Here is a 7,438-nt window from a genome sequence, read left to right as displayed (position 1 = left end):
TCTCTAAATCTGAATCAAGGATGTCGAGTGGGTTTTCAGTAGAACAGTCGGGGCCAACATAGGTTGCCATAGCAATGATTATCTTCTGGAGCACTTCTATCAATGCGTCCCATATCACCAGGCCCAAGGTAGTAGATGGTACACTGGCAGGCATTGGTGAAACTGAATAGGGCATCCGTGGAGTTTGCATCCTCGGCACCTGCTCTCCCCTCCGGCACCGGCGATATCTAGCGAGAGTCTAGGAGGACTGGCCAGGGTCCACTTTAATCATCCCTGAGCATAGCTCCATTGTCACTGGGCATGTAGATAGAAGAAGTCTAGAGACGACGAAGAAGCACGGAGTCACAGAGAGCAAATAAGTGAAACCCTAGATCAGGGAGAAGAGATCTGATCACGAGGGGGTTCATGGGAGCTACGTACGATGGCTGGATGGGCATCAGAGGTTTAGAGGTGGGGCTCGGGCTTTGGCAACTAAGGCTGGGAGATGAGCAACGAGGTTTGACCAAAAGGTAACAATGGCAGGAGTTGAAGAGTCGAGTATGAAACAGGATTTTAAATGAGTTTGACCATCTTGACCAGGTCACACCAGCTCTTGTGCTGGTCGTGCTTGGTCACACACATTAATTTAAATCTTAACGCATGAACTCCCGACTAGGTCGGCCATATGTGTGTTGGTCACCCCTCAAGTCGTAACCCCAGCATTTTCTAAAGTTTACTCTAAAGACTCTAAACCCGAATTACCTACAACGTACAATATAAGGACTCAAAAAGGAAAGAAAAATTCTTGAGTTGCCTCTTGGAAGCACTAAGTTTACCATTTTCATCTAGACGCATTAATGCTCACATTGAACTTAACCTGGTTTGAAGTTAAAATTATCCTCCCTCTTTCCTTATCACCCCCTTTCTTGTTTACCCCCAACTTTTCCTCTAAACTGAAGTCCGAATCGTAAACTGCAGAAGGTTGCTCATAAGGATCCTCCAAATCAGAGGTGGGGAGGCTTTTAGGGTGAAGTGTACAATCCAAAGGGTCCCTCCACAAAATTGAAGGATCCCCATCTCCAATATTTTTATTGATCGAGTCAGTGTCCAGACCTTGGATGACTTTAAATGGGTGTCGAAAAGAATGAAATATGTTCAACCGTAGTTTCCTGTGGCTAAAGGAGATGTCCTATAGTGACCTGAAGAATAATGGTATTTAAATAATAAAGAGGGGCAAAAATAGAAATAGAAACAGAATGAGGTAGTAGGCTTCGTCGACGAACGTGAAACATTCATCGATGATGTTGCATTTTGGGTGTAATAACCCAGGGATTTAATCAAGGACTTATCGACGAATATTGGGGATTCATCGACGAGGATAACATAGGGTCTCATTGACGAGGGTATGTTTCGTTGACGAGAAGATACCGAGAGGCTGTTTTTTAAATTCTGAAGTTCATCGACGAGGAGAGGGTGTTTGTCGACGAACCTTCTTTGTGACCTCGTAAATGAGATAACGTGGCTCATCAATGAAGTTCGCGGTATAAATAGTGTTAAACGAGGATTTCACGTATTAATTTTTAGCAAAATTCTCTCTCTCTCTCTCTCTCTCTCTCTCTCTCCCCCCCCCCCACGGTTCCTTTTCCTTCTCTCTTGGATTTCGGCCTCGTCGTTTGCCAGATTGACGATCTGAGGCCAACATGATGCTCCTGGGGAAGTTTTCCCTAAGTCTTCCGGAGCGGATCGTCAGTGGGACGAAGTTGGATTTCATCCCAGATTTAGTGTAAGGCCTTTTCATTGAAATTTGGCTTTCCAGCAGTTGTAGGAAATATAGTAGACGTAGAAATAGTAATATTTTGTTCTGGGATATATGGTTTTTAGGGTGTTGAGTGGGAAGCCTTGCAGGTGTAGGATCCATTACAGTAGGGGGTTTTAGCCAAAATCAGGTAAGGAAAATATGTTATGCTAGGTAAATCTACTTTGATTCAGTATAAATTGTATGTTTTTCAGCAAATTATTATTCAAATTATTTATGCAGTTTCATAGCCAAATAGTATTAATGTTTAATTGTGTGGCTTGAGTTTATTATTAGCCCAGTACATAGTTTCCATAATTTTTAGAATACCATGATTTTCAGTATACGTGTAGAAACATGAAATTTACAAAATTTTTTAGAATATTAAGATGTACCTATTTCAAAACTATAACGTTCAATTTACACAGTTAGTCAGGAAATTCAACTATTCAGTTATTCAGACATTTCAAATATCCAGTTGTTACAATTTATTCAGCTCAGAATATATAATGTTATGGTTATTTCAACTAATGCAAAATCATGGTAAAAACAGTATTTTAGAATATCAGTTATGTATATAGTATCAGACCCTGATGGACCATATTTAGCAGCATAGCATGGTACTGTAGCTACATTCAGTTCAGAGTGCAACCCCTATTCAGATAATAGGTGGTATTCAAAAGTCGATTGTGCCTATGTTGTGGAAAGGCTCCCCACCAGATATGGGTTGAGGGGGCCGATCTGACTGTCGGAGTTCAGTTGACTTACCCTAGTCGGCCATCCAGGTTAGGTCTCGCTTTGGGCCACACAAGCCTGTCATGAGGGGTTAATTCATGACTTCAATTATCCATCCAAGGAATTTTCTCAATTATTATATATACGTATGATCATCTTTACAGAAAATAGTCTTACCTATAGATATTAGCAATATTATGGAAATAATATTCAGAAAAAATCAATCTATGTTAAGCAACCTAGGTATGATTTATTTTACAGTAGGTATACAGGTTTTATTCAGTTGTGTTATTTCTAGTATTTTTCTTAATTAGATTTTACAAGCATGTAGCTCACTTGCCACACACTAGTAATAGCATATTTCATTTTATTAAGCATCATCTCATCTCATTAATTTAATATTTTTGAAGTGATCCAGTTAGGCGAGCAGAACAGGCTCGCAGATAGAGGGGGCTACAGTGCTACCCTGCCAATAGGGTGAGTGTTTTTGGGAAAGAGAGGTATTTTTGTGTAGCCCTGTTTCAGTTATGTATGTATATTTTGGGAGTATTTAGCACTCTGGTATTGTATTGTCTATGTATATGGTTGTGGATACTTGACTTCAGCTTCTCGCTGCTTAGGTTGATGGTTTTATATTAATTAGAAAATAACGGAGCAGTGGAATTTCATAGTATTTATTAGTATAAAAAAATAATTTAGCAGGTTGTTACATGTCCATAATCCCTATTTTGCACTGAATGTCAGCATTAGTCATGACTAAGAATGGTCACCCTAAAAGGACAGGGATCAAATTCGTGAAAGGCTCCATATCTAAGATAATGAAATTGACTGGGTAATGGAATTCTTCCACCTTGACCACTACATCCTCTACCACACCCTAGGATTTCTTTATGGATCAATCAGCAAGACACAATGTGATCGGGGTGGATTGTAACTCTCCTAGGTTAAGTTTTTAGTAAGTCGAGTACAGGGGGATGCTCACGCTCAACCCTAAATCTAACAGAGTCCCCTTAATGGTGTAACCGCCAATTACACACGAAATAGTGGGTGAGCTAGGGTATTTTAATTTAGGAACAAGATGCTCTAATATTATTGAGCTTATGTGCTCAGCCTGTTTTACTAATCCAACCATATGCATCCTCAACTCGTGCTTCTGTGTGTATAAGTCCTTATGGAACTCGGTGAATGCTGGTGTTTGCTAGATATCATCTAGGAGAGGCTTGCTAATCTTTACTTATTTGAATATATCCCAGATAGACTCATTAGAAGCCTCCTTCCTAAGCAACGAGGTTGCATGAGGAGCTATAGGATATGATACTAGAGAGATAGGGAATGCCTTATGAAGAGCGTAGTGAGGGTTGGTCTCTCCAATGGTAAGTTTGGGTTCGGAGGACTCTCTATCAAACTCAAGGAGGAAATGGTGCACATTTCAACTTTTAGTTCGATTCCTTTTTCCTCCTCTTCCTCTTCCTTGCTCTACTACTCCTCAACACTTTTGTTTGCCATTCTACTACTTGGAATAGTGATCACCGTCTAGGCATGTTCGTTAGATGCCAAGGGACCAACATCCGATTCACATTCCATCATGTATTGTCCCTTGGGATTCACTAAGGGCTAACTCGACAACTTATCCTCATCTTTCCGACTCAAGGTGGCAGCTAGTTGCCCCATGGTGGCTTCTTGCTTCACGATATATTGGGAGTGAGAGTGGAGGAGCTGCCGATCTATTTGACGATTAGCCTCAATGTCCTTTAGGGCTATTAGCATCGTCTCCTAGAAAGAATCGTATTTGAGTTAAGGAGGAGGTGGCTGTTGAAACAATGAAGATCTAGGGGCAGATGTGGGATGATTTTGAGAGTTATTTCAATGGCAAAGGGGTTGAGCATCTGAGGCTTATGGAGGTCTTCGAAAACTTGGAGCTTGTTGCCTCTAGGAGAAGTTAGGATGTTGTCTCTCCCCAAGGTTGTACGTGTTAGAGTAGGGGTTGTTTGATAGCCTATCGTACCAATTACGGGTGGAGTTAACTTCTTCCTACACAAGCTTAGGCTGGGACGGTGTATGTGGGCAATTTGTGATATAAATGGGAAGGATCGGGATAGATTGCACACACTTTTGCATAGGACTTTGATTTTTGTTGTTGCCTTAAGGACATCTATATTTTTAGATATGTTGTGCAGAGTGGGTGCTAGGTCATGGTCTGAAGTTAACTCGTAAACTCTCTTAGATTTGGAAGTGGATGGGTAGGGGGTGTACAAGCAGCAACCATGTGCCACTGAGAATTCTTAAAAAGATTCTCAAAGAGAACCCATGCCTCATTCTCGTGCTTGGTGAGGAAAGTATCTCTGATGATGCATCAACCATTTACCTATCTCTCTCTACTAACCCTTCATAAAAGGTCAGCACTAATTGCCACTTGGGGACTTGATGATGTTGACATTTATGGAGTAAGTCCCTAAATCGCTCCCAAGTCTCAAAGAAAAATTTCCCTATCCATCTGTGAAAAACTCGTGATGGCTCTCCAAAGCTGGTTCGTCTTCCCAGTTGAGAAGTACTTTTCCAAAAAATTTGTGCTGCATGGTGGCCTAGTTGGCCACTGAGTTTGGCTCTAAGGACGTTAACCAATATTTGCCCTTATTCTTCAGAGAGAATGGAAAAATCCTAAGATAAAAAGCATCATCACTAAAATTAGGTATACAGAAGATGGAGCAAATCTCCAAGAACTCATCCAGATGTTGGTAAGGATTTTATATAGAATCCCCACGAAAAGTGGGCAGCATCAAGATGATGGAAGTTTTTATCTCAAATTGCACCGCCTATACATCCGAGAACCGGATGCAAGATGGCAAGGTGTATTCATTAGGTACAAAGTAGTCCCTAAGAGGCCGAAGGGGTTGCTCTCCCACCACAAGTAGGTAGGGAGCTCAGGGTTCCAGGATTTGTTCAGTGGGAACCAGCAGGTATTTTTCGGCCATGACTTTTGGCTCACACAACTCAGCTATCTCTGAATTAGAGGTAGGTTTCCTAAGGGACCTACGAGATTTTGCAATCTCGGGATCTATGGGAACTATCTCGAGCTCCAAAGAACACAGAACAAACATACACACTTTAAGCAAAAAGATTAAAAACTTCAATATATAAACAAGAAAATAAAAGCAAAACAAAAATATATACAAACAAAGCAATAATATACTAAGAGAGAAATTGGCTAAACACCATACCCTAGTCCCCAGCAATCGCGCCAAAATTTGGTAGGCTTGCCAAGGTTTGGGTCCTTAACTACCAAAAATAATATTTATACTACCCAACAATCCCAAGTTCAGTAGAAAGTGGGGAAGTCGGGTGTCGATCCACAGAGACTAAACCGTGTAGTTGTAAACCTTTTCTTTATTAGTTTATTAATGCCTCTTGTAAAATAAAAGTGAAAAATGTGATATTTTTGCAATGAGTGTGTTTCTATCAATTAATGGAAAGCAAGAAAAAGCTAAAGTACCCTACTCCTACAAAGCGATCCTTGGATCCGAATCAGATGTTAGACATTGTGCCTCTGACTACGTTCAACCATGTATACATAAAAGTACTAACCTGAGCTTCTTAGGCCAAATCGGGAGAGGGTCAGTCGAGGGCACAGGGTAGCAAGGGTGCACCAACTGTCCAAAGCACGGTCAGGAACCAGAGTATACCATGTCTCAACGATCAAGCGATCAGCTCCACAAATACATAGCCAACTAAAACTATAGTAGTGCTTATCCTTGTAGACAACCTTTCATCATAACCAAGTAATAAGTCAAAAGCATTAAATTGAAAGCATGTAAATGAAAGTAGTAAAGAGAAAGCAAGTAAAAAGATCAAGCCTTTGTATTTGAATAGTCTGTCACTAATGACTGTAAGTACAACTGAATGATCATCTAATCTAACAAAGCAAATAAAAATCACTCCTTGTTATTCGAGTCGTCTTTCACAAACGGTTGTCCCTCCAATAGAATGATGGCTCTCAATGGTGTTCTAGATATGTCACTAACCTAAAAAAGGCCAAATAGGAACCCAGAGTTCATGTTTGTAGAGAATATATATAGGCTCTAGCGTTTACAAGGTCAGATTTTCAGTTTAGGAAAGTTTGTAGCAAATCTCGCCCAGAAGATCGTCGCCGTTGACCAAGTCACTCCCATGCTTCCTTTGTGTGCACCCTGGTTAAGACTCGCGGGAAATCAAGAATTCGAATCTTCAGTATCTTTGACTAAGTCACACTTCAAGGTCTTGCTGGTCAAGTTGATGGTCGAGACTTGCAGGATCTTGATCTTCAGGAAATCTCAGGAACTCTACATAGTTGCCCCTCAAGGTCTCTTAGTCGACCACTTGGTCAATGCTCTCGGTATTTCTTGACTCAGGAGAGTTCAACATCTCACCTTAGTCACCCTTAAGGGTGACATGGTTGGTCACTTGGTCGACCCTTGCAGCATTTCGATCTTAGTCTGAACTTCAGAGTCTGCAATGGAAGACTAGGTCGCCCCTTGTGTTGTTGGTCGCACCACTTGGTTGAGCAAAGACTACCTCTTCTCTAATGATCTAAGGCTTTAGGAGTTTGGTTAAACATCTGACTTTGACTTTTGTATACTTTAGATACTCCTTTAGCTTCTTGTATGCCTAACTCCTTGGTTTTAACATGTATTTCCTGAAAAGACCAACAAACATTACATAACTCTGAACAATGATAACAATGGGTAAATATGCCATGCCCTGAACCTGCAAATGGGTCCCTGATATGATTATAGTAACCTGACCTATCTCTGTATCAATTAAACATACATGATACAATACTGAATGAGGGTCCATCCCTGTGGGGTACACATACACCCTATACACATCCACATACATATCCATACTCATCAAATACGCAGCGGAAAATGTTCTTTCTATACATACATCATAGCA

The 7,438-nt window shown here is 40.8% G+C and overlaps 1 non-coding gene across 1 annotated transcript; it reads left to right on the top strand.

Annotated features, from left to right (window-relative positions):
• The first annotated feature begins 4,927 nt into the window (after positions 1-4,927).
• LOC131152466 (small nucleolar RNA R71) lies at positions 4,928-5,035 on the top strand. The gene has a single exon (XR_009135967.1). It is a non-coding gene; the product is annotated as a small nucleolar RNA R71 (small nucleolar RNA).
• Positions 5,036-7,438: the final 2,403 nt, after the last annotated feature.

Source organism: Malania oleifera, chromosome 3 (genome assembly GCF_029873635.1).
Source record: "Malania oleifera isolate guangnan ecotype guangnan chromosome 3, ASM2987363v1, whole genome shotgun sequence".
Taxonomy (NCBI): Eukaryota; Viridiplantae; Streptophyta; class Magnoliopsida; order Santalales; family Ximeniaceae; genus Malania; species Malania oleifera.
Note: the sequence above shows the minus strand (reverse complement) of the source record. Positions and strands in the feature narration are given on the sequence as shown.